Genomic DNA, 18,274 nt, shown 5'->3' with positions numbered 1-18,274 from the left:
CTGGAATACTCATTCTAAGATAGCACAAATCATTTTTCTTCTCTCTTAAAAAGTTCCAGGTTGGGATCCCTGGGTGGCGCAGCGGTTTGGCGCCTGTCTTTGGCCCAGGGCGCGATCCTGGAGACCCGGGATCGAATCCCACATCGGGCTCCCGGTGCATGGAGCCTGCTTCTCCCTCTGCCTGTGTCTCTGCCTCTCTCTCTCTCTCTGTGACTATCATAAATAAAAAAAAAAATTAAAAAAAAAAAAAAAGTTCCAGGTTGACCCCTCTAAAACCACACAGATAAAAATGTAAACCAGGTGTTAATTTTACGCAGTTGAAAGTAGAAAAACTTAAGTTTCAAATTAACATTTAATTTTTAGTTAGTTGGGATCAAAAATGTTCCTGTATCTTTGGAACCAATTTTGAAACCCAAGTAATCCATTTTAAGCACCTCTTGGGATGCAGGTCTCTTTCAAAGAAAGATAAACATGCACACTTGCCACTCTCCTTAAGTGGGGTGCTTAGTGCCATCTGACAACTCTATTCGATTACCCTGGTACATTTACTACCTTTTTCACTGGATATCTATTTTATGATTCTCTGTCCTCAAACTTCTAAGACTTCCTCATCTCACTCTTAAATGATGGCCTTACTTCTTACTCTCCTGGGGAATAGAATCAGTTGAAGAAGAATTTCTACACTGGGTTTCCTTTACATAAGAAGTCAGCAGACTGGGACACCTGGGTGACTCAGTGGTTGAGCATCTGCCTTCTGCTCAGGTCATGATCCCCGGGTCCTGGGATTGAGTTCCGCATTGGGCTCCCTGCAAGGAGCCTGCTTCTCCCTCTGCCTGTCTCTCTCTCTCTCTGTCTCTCTGTCTCTCATGAATAAATAAATAAACCTTAAAAGAAAAAAAAAGTCAGCAGACTTTATTGTAAAGTGTCAGTAAGTATTTTAGGCTTTATAAGCCATAAGGTCTGTGTCACAGCTTCTTAACACAGCTATTGTAATGCAGAAGCATCTGTAGACAATACATAAATAAATAGGTGTGAGTGTGGTACAATAAAATTTTGTTTATGAAAACAGGTAGTTGCCCAGATTTAACCCCCCCACCACCACCTATAAAGTTTGCCAACCTAGTCGAAGGTCACAGAGTTACAACTAGGAGCTATATTTGTTTTTATGCAGTCTGACAGCCTCTGCTTTTTGATTATTTAATCCACTCATATTCACTGTTGGTAGATTATTGGTGTATTGAACAGAAGTATCCACCGTTTTACTTTTGTTTTCTATAGGACTCACATAGGAAAAAACCACTTTAATGATTTTTCACCATATTTTTGAGTTATTTTCTTCATGGTTGCTCTGGGGCTTACCATATATACATCTTATAAGAATCTCTTTAGACTTAAAACTAAATTGCAGTGAGATATGGAAATGTTACCTCCTATATAGCTTTATTATATTCCATTTTTATACTATTATTGTTATGTGTATTTCATCTTATATGCATTACAGTATATAATTATTCTATGTAATCATATGTCTGTTGAAGAAAAACGATCAAGTTTATACTTACAGAGGATGCTCTGTTTACATTTTTATTTATCATTTCTGGTTCTCTTCATTTGTTCCTCTGGGTTCAAGTTACCATCTGGCATTACCTCTAACTCCAGTACAACTCTGCTCCCACTCACCACCTTCGTGTTATTATTGTCAAATATGGTGCATTTCTGTCACTTATAAGCCCAACAATTATACAGATACTTCTTTACATCAATGTTTCTTAAATCATGAGTAGAAAGGTACATTTATATTTTTAATAATTTATATATGATATTTAATATATATTTACATATATAATATTAAATATATATTTATAATTACATAGTTACCTTTACCACTGCTTTTTGGGTTTTTTTGTGTATGGATTTAGATTTCCATGTGGGTTTACTTGCTTGTAATCTGAAGAAATGTATTCAGTACTTCTTATGAGGTTGGTTGGCTTAGCAGTTAATCCTCTAAGCTTTTGTCTATCTAGAAATGTCTTTTTTTTTGCCTTTACCTCTGAAATAAAGTCTTGCTAGATACAGGATTCTAGGTTGACAGGGATTTTTGTTTGTTTCATTTTATTTTGTTTTGTTTGAGTGCTGAATAAGCCATCCCACTACTTTCTAATCTCCCTGTTTTTTAATAAGAAGTCAGCTGTTCACTTTTCAGGGTTCCTTGTACATGACAAGTCCTGTTGCTCCTTTCAAGACCTCTCTTGTCTTTGGCATTCAGCATTCTTCCGAGGATATGTTAAGGTGTGGATCTCTGCATTTTTCCTACTTGGAATACATTAGGCTCCCTAGATGTGTCGATTAATGTTTTTCATCAGACATGGGAAGTTCTCAGCCATTATTCTTTGGAAGATCTTTTCTCTTCTTTTTCTCCTCAGTTTCTGGTATTTTCATTATATTGGTGGACCCAAAAGTATCCCACATTTTTCTGTTTTTTTTTCTTCATTTTTTTCTCTTTGGATTGCATAACCTCTGTCCACTTACCTTTAAGGACTCCTCTGCCCATTCAAATTGACTGTTGAGCCACTATAATGAATTTATTTCAGTTACTGTACTTTTCAACTTCAGAATTTGAATCTTCTTTTTGATATTCTCCTTGATGAGATATTTTCTTCAGAGCTTCCTTTACCTCTCTTTTTAATTTAATATTTTACTTAAATTCAGTTAATTAACACATAGTATATTATTAGTTTCAAAGGTTAGAGTTCAGTGATGCATCAGTTGTGTATAACACCCAGGGCTCATTACATCACTGAATGGAAAATGGGAGATGTCTATAGAAAGAGCCCAGATGTCCATCAATTAAATGAATGAATAAAGATGTGAGATAGAGATATACACACACACATATACATACAATGGAATATTATTCAGCCATCAAAAAATGAAATCTTGCCATTTGCAGAGGCATGGATGGAACCTCGAGGGTATTGTGCTAAGTGAAACAAGTCAGTCAGAGAAAGGTAACTTCCTTTACTTCTTTAAGCATGGTTTCCTTTAGTTCTTCGAACATATTTATAATGGCTTCTTTAAAGACTTAAATATAACTTCCGGTCCCTCTCACAGTTTCTATTGCCTGCTCTTTTTCTTGTGTATGGGTTACACTTCACCTATGTCTTTGGAGTTGTCACAATTTTTTGTTAAAAACTGGGTATTTAAAAAAAACAAAAACAAAAACAAAAAAACTGGGTATTTTAGGGGATCCCTGGGTGGCTCAGCAGTTTAGCGCTGCCTTTGGCCCAGGGCGCGATCCTGGAGTCCTGGAATCAAGTCCGGCATCAGGCTCCCAGCATGGAGCCTGCTTCTCCCTCTACCTGTGACACACTCTGCCTCTCTCTCTCTCTCTCTCTCTCTCTCTCTCTCTATGTCTATCATAAATAAATAAATAAATCTAAAAAAAAAAAACTGGGTATTTTAGACAATACAGCAGCTTTGGAAAATGATTCCTCTCTCACTTTCTCCCCGCATGGAATTTTTGTTAATGTTGTTTGCTTTTTTTATTTGTTTAGTGACATGGCAAGACTATTTTCGTGAAGTTTGCTTCCCCCAGATTGCGAAACCCTGATGCTGCTCCTCCAAGAGTATAGTCGTGGGCATATATACAGTCCTCTGGAGATGACAGTGGTTTTAGCAGGCCCCGTTTTAGCAGCCTCCTTTCCTGATTAGTCTGATGCGCTATCTCCTGCGTTTGGTACTACACCCAACGCTCGGGTTCCACTGCCTACTGCTTGATGGCTCTACTGTTCATGACATGCCCCAAGGCATGAATTGCCCAGCAATCTGACAATTAAATTTGGACAGGGGCAGCTTTGAAGCCAGATTTTGAGGTGTATTCTGACCAGGAGAGGGCCCTTCTTAGCCCTTTCCCTGTTTAGCTTGTTGCTAATTAAAAAGAGCTATTGTCTTTGAGGATAAACTTAGGCTTGATTTTCTCCACATTCTCTTTCAAATAAAGTCCACTCCTTTAGGGAGAAGTCGCAAGCTCTCCTTTCTTAGGGAGTGATTCTTCCCTTGAGCAACATCTGAGCCGCTCTTCTGAGTGCTGGATAGGGCAGTAGCCCCTGGGCTTCCGGGCTGATTGTCACAATGCTGCCCTGTAAGTGAGCTGGCATGCAGGACATCAGGGCCCCAATATTCCAGTCTGCAGTTTCCAGGATACAGTCGTTATCCTGTGGGGCTCAATGGAAGGAGAAAACCCTCGACTATCTCAGCTTCACACCAGAATGTAGCCACTTACGCTCAGAGGTGGGGGCATGAGAAACGCCGGTGGCTTGTCCTTCAGATGAGATATGGTGACCCTTATCTGGTAGCTGAGGGGAGAGGCAGCCCATCTTCTTGGCCATTTTCGCCCAGAGTGGAGTGTCTGCCAAGCTGAGCTAACTTGGGGCTGCAAGGGGCAGGTGGTAAGGGAGAGAATGGGTCATGATTTAATATTCTTACTGAGTTTTAGTAGATTTCCTTGAGTAAATGTTTCTTCATTGGTTCTGAGCCCTTAGGACTCTTTCCAGAGACTTTAAATAAAGGTTGTATTTTTATAGCTTTCTTTAGCTTTGCTTGTTTCTCTGGGGAGTAATACCATACTGCTCCTCACACTTTCATCCTAACAGAGAAATTCCTTAACCAATATTTCTAGGGTACTAACCAACCAATAGCTATGTATAGCTTAGTATAGTGCTTGGTCCAGAAGAGTGTACAAGATTTTTTTTGAAGTCAGAAACTTTAGCTAAATTCTTTTCATGTAAACTTTACCTGGTTCTAGGGTAATATCATTGGATGCTGAAAATTCTCAGAACACCTTAAGTCTACTGGAAACAGAAGGGAAAGACACCCCCCCCTCCCGCCCCGGTTTGACTAGGATACATAATGGTTGGATAAATGATGAGTGAGGAAGGCTACACTCTCAACTTTGAAAGCTTTCCTGTGGGAGATATTTCAGCTAATACCTAACTTCATTGTATTTAGTAAATACGGAAAACAGGATATTTAATAGTCTAAAAGGGTATCACTTAGAAATTAAGCCAGTTACAATTTCAAGCACCAGAGAAAAAACTGAGTTTTTGGTTTCTTAGTGCCCAACCTTTTTTTGATTTCAACGCTATGTGAAAGTTAATCTTTAGGAACACAGATAACCATGATGACTTCTGTTTTGCACTCCAAGTCACTCTGTCACTGCTTAATAAATAATCATTTGTAGCTCTGTGGGGGTGGAAGTAGGGTGGGGATTTTCTTTCTGGCACATCCACTAGTGAGTAATACATTTATTTCAAGTGCCAATAAAAATGTTATACTGGACTTATGTGACACATTTGTTAGTTATTAGAGAAACTAATTCTAAACCATTTGAGCAATGCTCTATTTCTGTACCTGTAAGTTCAGACTATCTTATCAATATTCTAAAAAAAATAACAAATTTTTAATACTGCATTACAGTATTTAATTTACCGTGAAATAAAATGAGGACATTTTCAGGAGTGGCATCATCTCCGGTTTTCTCTCAATAGAATAGTGTTATCACCTTTTTCTTTTCAACTGCTATTTCATAATTGTTTCCATGAACTTTATTCCTGGAATCTTTCAGACACTTTAATCTCCTTTATTTTTTTCCCTTTTGAAATCCATGTCACTGTTTTATGCTATCTCCTCCCTCTCGCCCCCTAACGTGTCCCTCACATCTCGAATGACCATGAGTAGAAAGTAGCCTAGGTTCCAGCTCTGATGTCATTAGTGTGTGCATTTTCCAGGTCTTGATTTCCTCATCTGTAAAATAGATTCTTTTTTTTTTTTTAAGATTTTATTTATTTGTTCATGAGAGACACACACACAGAGAGGCAGAGACACAGGCAGAGGGAGAAGCAGACTCCATGCAGGGAGCCCAACATGGGACTCGATCCCAGGACCCCAGGGTCATGTCCTGAGCCAAGGGCAGACGCTCCACTGCTGAGCCACCCAGGTGCCCCAAAACAGATTGTTCCTAAGACTGACTCAGAATAATGCCATCTTCAGAGATAGATCCAATTTGGAATTCTGAAAAAAGAACAAAACCTTAGAGCCTTTACAAGAATCAATGTTTACTAAACAAATTGAACCCCTCGAATGGTTTTGCTTTTGATTTCACATTCAGAGATCTGATTGTGAGAATTGATTTTAACATTTGGTTGCTGCCAATTTTATATTTTTGGCAAAACTATGAATAATGACACCAACTCATTAAATGGTTACTGCCATTTAATGCTTAGTATGCTTAGTATGTGTCAGACATTATACATACCCATACATTATGTATTTTATATGAGATCGGAAAACTTAAATACTTTATTATTAAGAGAGACAATAGGATTACTATTATTTAAGGATGTAAATGTTAGAAAAAATAAAACTTTGTGAGACTGCATCATAAGAAAGAGTGTGGTGAAGTGGTTTGTTTATTTAAATTTCCACACTTGAGAATGGTGAAAGATTGACTTATCTTTCCTTGTGGGGGTTAGGGCTCAACCTCAACTATGCCTTCCTACAAAACACAGTTACAAGAGGAAAATCTGCAAAATTCCCAGCATGTGAAATCTTTTAGAAGAGATTTAGACTGAATTGAAAGTAAATTTCTACTCATCACGGATTCAGGTCTCATTAGCATTAAGCCAATTTTGGGAGTTGCAGATGTACAATTTTCCCTGCCCCCGCCCCCCCAGTGTAAGGAATTAAAATGGGACACCAAGATCTTCAGTAGTAATACTGTAACATCCAGTCAGGGGTAATATCATTACCTTTCATATCAGTGGCAGGATTATAATATATTCATGGTTAGCTGTGGCCAACCAAGACTGGACTTAAATTGGGGAAATAAAAAAAGTAAAGTTAATATGCAAAGTCCCTAAATCAGTTTCTAGATAAATAGGAATAGCATCATAGCATGGAAGGAAAAAATGCAAATTTTGTTCTTATTAAAATTTTGTTTCCAGAAGTGGCCTCTCTGGCGAGGCTCCTTTGAGACCTCCCTTTAAGGAGTAAAGGACTTCCTGCCCCGGAGGCAGCTGTGAGTGCAGGGAGCAGACGGGCCTCCTTGAGGGTTCTCTCCACTAAAGCAAGCTGCCTTCCCCCAGCTGCTTGCAGGGACAGCGAAACAGCCGAGGAGTTTAAAGGTCCCAGCTTCAGGGAACCTCGTCCCAACTCCAGAGAAGCCTAAAGGGCCATCCTGCTGGCAGAGGCCTTCACCGAGACTGCGCCACAGCCCTTCTCCTCCCTTGGCCCACTCCTGCTTCCTTCCTTCCCTTGCACAGGTGTCGCTGCCCAGAGCACTCCCTAAGAAATGCCCAGTGTGCTCATCTCCGCCTCAGTGTCTGCTTTCTGAGGAACCCAGCCATCTGCAGCAGTGTCTTTCCTAAGTCCTGAAATACAGGATTATTATTTATAACTATTTTCTCTGAAACTTAGTTTCCTATTTTGAAAAAAGATGTTGTAAAGTTTTATAATTAATTGAGCTTTGTGGCCAGGCAGACCTGAATTCCAATTCCAGCTCTGCTCCTTACTTGCTGTGCAGCTTTTAGAAAACCTTCCAGGTCTCTGCCTCTATGGCGTGAACATAATAATGATCATACTAAAAAAATCATCTTTAATTGGGCATTTATTGTATGCCAGTCATTTAGCTAATTTAACAAAACCTATTTCTTAATAAACCTATTGAATTAAACCTATAAGGTTGTTACAAGGTTTAGCGAACTAAGGCATAGTTTCTACAATGTCTAGTGTGTGCCATACTTAAAATAAATGGTAGCCAATATAATGTTTATTATTTACCTAAAGCATTTATTATGGTGCCTTACATATACAAAAATGGTAGTCTACATGAGGGGGAAAAATCAGATTTTTCTAATTGCCAGGACCATGTTTTTGACAGAAATATTTTCTATCATGTAGTGACACATAACTAAAAATACTTAAATTGTCTAAACTGATACAGAAGTATTCACAATCCACAAGACAACAGTTAATAGGCCTTGCAGATAATAAGAATAAATACGTATTATTAATAAATTATCTGGTAAGACTGCCTCTATTTCCCCTTTCCCTTTTTAACAGATTGTAACACACTCAAATACAGAGAGATGCAAGCAGCCACAAGTCAGAGGTAGAAACCATTTGTCTATAAAGCCACACTTACTAAAACCCTCTTGTGATAGTGGAAGGAGCTAGAGTTTGCACTCTTACTGTTCCATAGATGAGGACTGGATGGCGTAAGGAGGTGCGTGGCTCAGTCGTGGTCAGACTGTGGGCTTGGTACCTACACTAATATGCCTTCACCTTCCCAAGTCACAAAGGATCTCACCTCCCTGAAACATACACCAAAGGGGTGCCATAGTTCATCCATGTGAAAGGTACACATTTTCTCAGGTTCTTACTCATTAAATTCACCTGACCTGAAAAATATTTACTCATTTCACATCTACTTGAAAACTAATACTAAAGAGATGGAAAAATCTTAAGTTCGCTGAATTTCTAAGTAATCTGCATTGATGTCACGTTAAACACAGACATGGGGATGCTACCAAATACCTAGAAGTGTCACCATACACTAAGAGCAGCGAAAGAACCATCCTCGTACACATCCTGGAGCAGCTGCACCAGCTCTGGGTAGTCTGACTCTTGGATGTGAGGAAAATAATCTCCTCTTTGATTAAACCACTGTGGCTGGGTTTTCTATTAATGGTGCCAAAAGTATTCCCAGTTAATACAGGGCTACACTTATGTTGCCTCGTTCTTCAATTTGCTTCTTCCCTCAACATCATTTTCCAACACATCCATGTAAAAAAGCAAAGATGTGGATTAATTCCTTTGAATTGCTGTACAATATTTCATCATATGTCCATCTCACATTTCACCACCCATTCCCCTACTGATAAAATTTTGAGTTATTTTGGATTATTCTCAATAATGTTACTGTCCATGCATGTGACCTCGTATACATGTGACAAAATTTCCTTAGCTGTATTTAGCAGTGAGATAGCTAGTTGTGGGGCACAAATATTTTCAACATCATTAACTACTGATGTTGCCAGGTATTTCCATTTACCGCTCCAAATCTCTCACCCTAGACCCACACTGAAAAGCTAAATCTATGAACCACATCAAAGGCCTTTTAAGCTCTTGACTGGGTTTATCCAGCAGAGAACCCCAGCAGAATATTTAAGGTAGAGCAAGGTTCATGTATTTATTCACCTCTTTCTCCTCCCCTCAAGATTTCTGTGTCCCTCAACTGAAGGGGATTGCACCCCTGCAAGAGTCACTCCTTCTGGGTTCCAGGAACTGTCACTTCCTGTTCCTTCCAGTCTGAGGGTGGTAACAGCTCCTTTGCCTGCACCTTCAAAAAATAGTCTCTTTGTAAATCAAACATTCTTGAATTATCCTACCATGTGTTTACAGAACCTTACTGCATCACTCCTATACTGCTCCTCAAGGAGCCTCTATTAATTTACAGACATATAAGCAGCATATGAGTGTCCATTACCTACCCCACAGCCATACCAACACTTACTGACTTAACTTCTTCCTATGTGATGGATGCAAAGGTTGATTATTTCTGTTCTATTCTTGTAGTTTTCTGATTACTAGTGATAGACTTAAACATTTACAGGATATTTTATCCAAATGCAGCAGAATGCACATTCTTATTCATGCACATGGAACATTCTCCAGGATAGACCATATGTTAATCCGCAAAGCAAGTCTTCATAAATTTAAGAAGATTAAAATCATAGTAAGCATTTTTTCCAACTGCAAATGGTAGGAATCAGTTACTATAAGAAAACTGGAAAATCCACGAATACGTGGATATTAAACATCATCCTACTGAATAAATGATAGGTCAGAAAAGAAATCAAAAGAGAAATCAGAAAATAGAAAATATCTTGTGACAGGTAACAATGGAAATACAACATACCAAAACTTACAGGATGCAGCAAAAGCAGTTCTAAGAGAAGTTCACTGTGATAATGCCTACATTAAGCAACAGGAAATTTTACACCTCAAGGAACTAGAAAAAGGACAAAGCCCAAAGTTAGTAAAAGGAAGGAAATAACAAAGATCAGGAAATAAGTAGAGACTAAAAAGATAGTAGAAAAGATCAATGAAACTAAAAGCTGATTTCTTGAAAAGATAAACAAAATTGGCCAATCTTTAGGCTCACCAAGAAAAAAAGAGAGAGGACTCAAAATTAGAAATGAAAAAGATGTTATAACTGATCCCAGAGATACAAAGGATCATTAGAGTCCTATGAATAGTTATGCACCAACAAATTGGAAAACCTGGAAGAAATGGACAAATTCCTAGAAACATGCAACATACTAAAATTGAATAATGAAGAAAGAGAAAATCTGATTAGACCTATTACTAGATAGAAGATTGTACTGAATCATTAATCAAAAACTTCCCAAACAATAAAAGACAGGACCACATGGCTTCACCAGTGAATTCTACCAAACATTTAAAGATTAATTAATACCAACCCTACTTAGACTCTTTCAAAAATTAGGAGGGAATACTTCTAAACTTATAAGGCCAGTACTATCCTGATACCAAAACTAGCCAAGGTCACTACAAGAAAAGAAATTACAGCCCAATATCTCTGATGAACAAAGGTGTAAAATCCTCAATGAAGTATTAGCTAACCAAATATAATAACCCATTAAAATGATCTTACACGATGATCAATTAGGATTCATTCCAGGATGCAAGGATGTTTCAACATGCACAAATCAATGTGATACACCACATTAACAAATAAAGGATAAAAAAAATCATATAATCATCTCAATAGATGCAGAAAAAGCATTTGACAAAATTCAACATCCATTCCTGAAAAAATTTTTCAGCAAAGTGAGGGAATGTACCTCAACACAATGAAGACCATATAATGACAAGCCCAAGCTAGCATTGTACTCAGCAGTGAAAAAATTAAAGGTTTTCTTCTAAGACCAAGAATAAGATAAAGATGCCCACTCTTGCCACTTTTATTCAACATAGTACTGGAAGTTCTAGCCAGAGCAATTAGGCAAGGTGAAAAAAAGTCATCCAAATCAGAAAGAAAGAAGTCTATCTCATTTTGCAGATGACTTAATATTATACATAGAAAAGCCTACAGACTCCACCAAAAAATGGTTAGGATAAATTAATTCAGTAAAACTTCAGGATGCAAAATCAATATACAAAAATCAGTTACATTTCCATACACTAGTAATGAACTACCAAGAAGAGGTTTATGAAAACATATTTACAATTGTGTCAATACCTGAGAATAAATTTAACCAAGGAGGTTAAAGACATGTACACCAAATGCTAAGACAATGATGAAAGAAATTGAAGAAGGCACAGTAAATGGCAACATATTTCATGTTCATGGATTAGAAGAATTAACATTATTAAAATGTCCATACAAACCTAAAACAATCTATAGATTCAGTGCAATCCCTATCAAAATTCTAATGGCATTTTCACAAAAATAGAACAATCCTAAAATTTGAGTGGAACCACGAAGACCCTATAAGTAGCCAAAATAATCTTGAGAAAGAACAAAGCTGAAGGCATCACACTTACTAATTTCAAACTGTATTACAAAGCTATGGTAACCAAAACAATGATTCTGGCATAAAAACAGGCACATAGACCAATGGAACAAATATAGGGCCCAGAAATAAACTCACACATATTTACTCAATTAATTTATAACAAAGGAGCCAGGGACATACAAAAGGGATAGTCTCTTCAATAAATGGTACTGGAAAAACTGGACAGCCACATTACAAAAAGAATGAAATTGAACCAGTATCTTATACTTTTTACAAAAATCAACTCAAAATGGATTAAAGACATGAATGTAATACCTAAAACCACAAAACTCCTAGAAGAAAACATAGATGGTAAGTCCTTGGACATCAGTCTTGATGATAATTTTCTGGATTTGACAACAAAAGCAAAAATAAGTAGGACTACATCATACTAAAAAGGTTTTGTACAGCAAAGAAAACTGTCAGCAAAGAAAGTTGCCTTTGAAAAGACAACTTACAGAATGAGAGAAAATCTTTGCACATCACTTATTTGATAAGGGATTAATATCCAAAATATATAAAGAACTTAAGCAACCCAATTGGAAAAAAAAGTCCAATTAATAAATGAGAAAAATACCTTGATAGACGCTATTCCAAAGAAGACCTACAGATGGCCAACAGGTACAGGAAAAGGTGCTCAACATCACTAATCAGGGAAATACAAGTCGAAACCACAGTGGGATATTACTTTACACTGTTATAGTAGCTATTATTAAAAAAAAAAAAAAAAAGACAAGAAATAAGTGTTGATGAGGATGTGAAGACAAGGGACTTCTGTGCATTGTGGGAATGCAAACTGGTACAGCACTATGGAAAACAGTATTGATGTTCCTCAAAAAAATAAAATTAGAACTACCATATGACCCAAGAATTTCACTTCTGGCCATTTATCCAAAGGAAATTAAATCACTATCTCAAAAAGATATCTGCACTCCCATGTTCACTGCAGCATTACTCACAATTCCCAAGACATGGAAACAACCTAAATGTCCATTAGGAGATAAAATGTGAATGTGTGTATCATGGAGTTATTATTCAGCCGTTAAAAATGAGGAAATCTTGTCTTTCGCAACAACATGGATGGACCTTGAGATCATTATGCTAAGTGAAATAAGTCAAAGAAAATACTGTAGCATTACATATACGTGGAATCTAAATTGTTTCTTTTAGTGACTCATAGATACAACAAACAGACGGTGGTTGTCATTGATGGGATAAGGCTCAGATAAAATGGGTAAAGGTGATCTAAAAGTACAAACTTCTAGTTATAAAATAAATTAATCCTGGGGATGTAGCATACAGCCTGGAGACTATAGCGAACCATATTGCATTGCATATTTGAAAGTTGTTATACAGTAAAGCTTAAAAGTTCTCATAATGAGAAAAAAATTTTACGCGTGGTGATGGACGTGAACTAAAGTTATTGTAGTCATTTCATTATATATACGCATATCAAATCATTAAGTTGTACCCTTAAAATTAGTCATATGTTAATTCTATCTCAATTTTTAAAAACAGGAACTTAAATGGAAAATACAGTCATAAAAAAGAACGAAATCCTGCCATTTGAAACCACATGGATGGACCTAGAGGGTATTATGCTATGTGAAATAAGTCAGAGGAAGACCAATGCCATATGATTTCATTCATCCACGAAATTTAAGAAAAAAGCAAAATATAAAAGACAAAAGGGGATCCCTGGGTGGCTCAGCGGTTTAGCGCCTGCCTTTGGCTCAGGGCAGAATCCTGGAGTCACTGGATTGAGTCCCCCATCTGGCTCCCTGCAGGGAGCCTGCTTCTCTCTCTCTGCCTGTGTCTCTGCCTCTCTCTCTGTGTGTCTCATGAATAAATAAATAAAATATTTTTTAAAAAAGACAAATATAGAGAACAAACTGGTAGTTGCCAGAAGGGAGATGGGTGGGGGATGGATGGAGTAGATGAAGGAGATTAAGGAGCACACTTACCTTGAGCACTGAGTAACGTGTAGAATTGTTGAATCACTATGTTGAACACCTGGAACTAATAAAACACTGGATGTTAATTATACTTGAATTTTAAAAAAATAGATAACAATTTTTAAAAAGCAGTAATTTGGGAGGCAGGCTGTTATGTAGCAATAGGTAACTGGAAAAGTGATTTGTTGTGTTATTTCTGTATTGGTTAACCTAGAGATTACAGTATCTGTTCTTGACTTAGAATGTGTATTAAACATGGCTTCATATTAATGCCTTTTTACTCAGTTCAAAGTATTTCCTGATATCCTTTGAGACTTCTTTGACCTATATGTTACTTAGGTGTATATCGCTTAATTTCCAGAAGTTTGGAGGTTTTCTTGATTTCTTTCCCTCATCGATTTTCCATTTCATCCCATTTCACTCAGAGAACATATTTGGTATGATTTTGCTTCTTTTCATTTGTTACTGTTTACTACCTAGTATATCCTCTATCTTAGTGAGTGCTTCATGTTCACTTGAGAAGAATGTATATTCTGCTGTTGTAGAGTGACATTCTATAAATAACTAAATCCAGTCGGTTGATGGTATTGTTGAGTTCTGTATCTTAATTCTCTGCTCGTTCTGCCGACCACTGAGAGTGAAATGTTAATAACAACTGTGATTGTTAATCTGTCTGCTTTTTCTTTCAGTTTGGTCAAATTTTGCTTCATATGTTTTGCAAGCCTGTTGTTTGGTGCATACACATTTAGCACTTTCTTCTCAGTAAATTGGCCCTTTTATACTTAGGTCACATCCCTCTTCATCTCAGGTAAGTGTTTTTCCTCAGATACCTACTCTGATATTGACATATCCACTTCATCTTTTCTTTAATTAGTGTTTGCGTGATGTATCTTCTCCTCTCCTTCTCCTTTTAATCTACCTGTATTATTATATTTGAAGTGAGTTCCTTATAGATAGCATATTGTTGGGTCTTGTATTTTTACTTTTTCAATCTTTACTTTTAAATTTTTGCGTTGGGACCATATATGTATATTTTATATAATTATTGATAATATCTTGATTTGTGTCTATCATTTAGTTATTTGCCTCCTAGTTTTCTTTTTCATTGCTCTGGTCCCCTTTCTTACCTTCTTTTGGATTATTTGAACATCTTAATTTTTTACATTCTTTCCTCTCTGTATAGTCATTGTTAGTGGGGTTGTATTATATATGCATAACTTTGTGCAGTTGATTCTGACATAAACATTTTACAAATTCAGGTGGGATGTAGAAAGTTATCACCATGTAAGTCCTTTTACCCTCCCCACCTGATATGTACTATATCTATACACAATGAAAACACTTTCAGACTGTTCCCTTTTTTGCCTTCAATCATCATTTTTTTTTCAAATATGTTTTAAATAGCTGGAGAGAAGTAGTTTATAATATTTACCCAGCTTCCTTGCCTTTCTTTCACTCCAAGTTTTTCAGGTCTCCTTATATCATTTTCTTTTTGTCTTCAAAAATTCTCTTAGCATTTATTTTAAAAAGGTCTCCTGATGGTAAATTCTTCATCTTCCTTCGTCTGAGAGTGTCCTTATTTCACTTTCATTAATGAAGGATATTCAACCCGGGCTGAATTTTCTTTTCATTCAGAGCTTTAAAAAAATATTGTCTAGGGCACCTGGATGGCTTAGTCAGTTAAGCATCCAACTCTTGATTTCGTGGACTGGAGGCTCCTAGCTCAGCTTGGAGTCAGCTTAGGATTCTCTCTCTCTCCCTGCTCCTCCCCCCATTTGCATGCACACTTGCGTACTCTCCTAATAAGATATTTAAAATAATAAAAACATTGTTTAACTTCCTTCTGCTTTCATAATTTCTGATGAGAAATCTCTAGTCATTAAAATCATCATTCTCCTTTGTTCTTCATAAATAATGCATCATCTGATTCTGTCAGGTTATAAGATTTTATCTTTGCCCTTAGCTTTCAGGAGTTTTATTGTGATGTGTCTTGGCATGGATCTCTTTGGATATTTCCTGTTTGGGGTTTTCTGAGCTTTTAGAATCTCTAGGTTTATACCTTTGATAAAATTTAGCAAGTTTTTAGGTATTATTTTTGTGAATATTTTTTGTTTCAGTGGGATGTTTTTCATCTCCTTCTAGGATTCCATGACATATTTCACCTTGTAGAATTGTTTCACAGATTCCTGAGGCTTTGTTCATTTCCTTTCAATCTCTTTTCCTTCTCTTTTTAGGGTTGGATAATTTCTACTGATCTGTCTTCACGTTCACTCACACTTTCATCTCCATTTTGCTCTTGGTCTGGGCTAGTGAGATACTTCTATATCAGTGTAAGGAAGACAGTGTGTATATTTTTAGTTATAAAACTTCTGTGTTGTTACTCTTTCTGTTTTCTGTTTCTTTGCTGGTATTTTCTATCATCCATTTGTTTCAAAAGTATTCATCGTTACCTCTTGGAGCTGTTTCATAATAACAGCTTTAAAAGTCTTTGATAATTTCAACACCTGTGTCATCTACGAATTAGTGTCTGTAGATTATCTTTTTCTATATGACTTGGAATTTTCTTGGTTCTTTGTATGCCATGTAATTTTCGTTGTATCATGGACATTTTGAATAGATCGTAAGAAGATTCTGGGTCTAGATTAAGTCCTGTAGAGATTGTTGATAGTCTTGTTTTAGCATACAATCAACCCAGTTAGTTTCAGGCTAAAAATTTTGACTAGCTTTCCATGGCTCATGTTCTGATGTTATTTCAATTTTCAAAGCCTTTGCAATGCTCTTCATGCCGACCTCATACATGTAAGACACAGTGGTTTGTCTAGATCCTGGGAGGTGGTCTATCTCACAGTTCTGTTCTCAGAAGTCTTTGGTATGATATTTAGAGTCAGATCCACATGTGTACAGCTTGGGAGTAGGCACAGGAGTTTAAATACAAAGATACGGAGTCTCTCTTCCAGGTTTCTCATTCTCTCTGACTTCCCAGGTATTTTCTGGTTCTCAAGGACTTACCTTCTTGGTCCTATGACCAGAAACTGTCTTTAGTTATCTCGTCCTGCCATTTGCTTTCTGTGACTATAACTATTTCTGGAGCCACACAACAGAAAAGAAAGAAAGGGAGGGAAAAAGGGGCAATGGAATTTTGTCCTGGTTTCTTGAGACCACAGCTCCCCTTTTTGGAGAGGAATTTTCTCCTCTGTCAGAGTTTTAGGCACATGTGGGCTCTCACTGATGCTACTGTCCCTACTGACAACACCAATATAGGACTTTTCAGGAGACCCAGAAATAAGAGAGATGGGGTGGGGTGAGAGCACTGAGGGGACTTCTCCCACACTCTCTGGTATGTTAGAAGTCCCTTTCATGCTCCTTGAATCAAAACCAGAGAGCTTCTCTGGAGACTTCTCCTGTGGGTATCTCTATTCATACAAGGTTCCCACTTCAAGGGTTTAGCTACCTTGGGGCCAGGCTACAGGAAATACAAAATAAGAAACTTACCATAACTTATTAGTACCTAAAATTCCCATTTTCTTCAGTCCACTCACTACCATTTACTTTTCATAGTCTTCCAATAGCTTCTCTGCATCCTTTCCAAGTTTATCTCTGTATTCGGTGGGAGACACAAGGTATACCTACTCCATCTAACTTGGAATCAGAGCACCCTCCTGCTTTTTATGCTAGTGATGTCATGCATTTTCCTTCTACATGTTTTAAACCTCACAAGATATTATAATCACTTAATAACCATTTTGACAGTTAATACTATTTTATATCTTCCCACAATTTACCCTTCACAGAGTTCATTCTTTCCTGCAGTTCCATAATACCATCTATAGTATACTTTTCCTTCAGCCTAAAGAACTAGCTTAATACTTATTTTCTTAGCTTTTGTTTGAAAGTATCTTTTTTTTTGGTCTTCATTTTTGAAGGATCTTTAAAAAGAAATAATTCCTGTTTAGCAGTCCCACCCACCACCCCTTCTTATTTATTTATTTTTTATTTCGTTTTAAGATTTACTTATTTGACAAATGGGGGAGGAGTGGAATAGGGGGAGCAGCAGAGAGAGAGGGAGAAGCAGGCTCCCCATTCAGGAGGGAGCCCAACCTGGGGCTCAATTCCAGGCCGCTGGGATCATGACCTGATCCCAAAGCAGATGCTCAACCCATCGAGCCACCCAGGTTTCCCCCTTTTTTTGTTTTTTAAAGATGTCATTCTACTATCCCCTGATTTCAACAGTTTCCATTGAAAAGCCAGCCCTAGCTGATGGTTTGTCCCACAATGCTACTATGTCTGTCTTTTCATGCACCTTTAATATACCTTGTCTTTGTCACCAGTTTAAGTGTGATATACCTAAGAATGGTTTTCCCTGTATTTGTTCTGCTTCACGTTCACAGATTTCTTAAGTATGTGGATTTCCTTCTTTCATCATTTTGGAAAATTTTCTTTTCTTTTTTTTTTTGGAAAATTTTCAAAAATATTTCTTTAGTCCCATCCTCTCTCTCCTCTAGACATTTTCACTCTGTCTCTTATTTTCCTTTCTATATTTTATATCCTTTTAATCCTCTCTGTGCATTACCTGGAGACTCTTTGTTGACCTCTCTCCTTGTTTACAAGTCCACTCTTCTGCTGATTCTAGATAGTTCCTCAAACCGCCTGTCTATTCTTAATTCTGGTCACAAGCTTCCT

This window comes from Vulpes lagopus, chromosome 13 (genome assembly GCF_018345385.1).
Source record: "Vulpes lagopus strain Blue_001 chromosome 13, ASM1834538v1, whole genome shotgun sequence".
In the NCBI taxonomy this organism is placed as follows: domain Eukaryota; kingdom Metazoa; phylum Chordata; class Mammalia; order Carnivora; family Canidae; genus Vulpes; species Vulpes lagopus.
Note: the sequence above shows the minus strand (reverse complement) of the source record.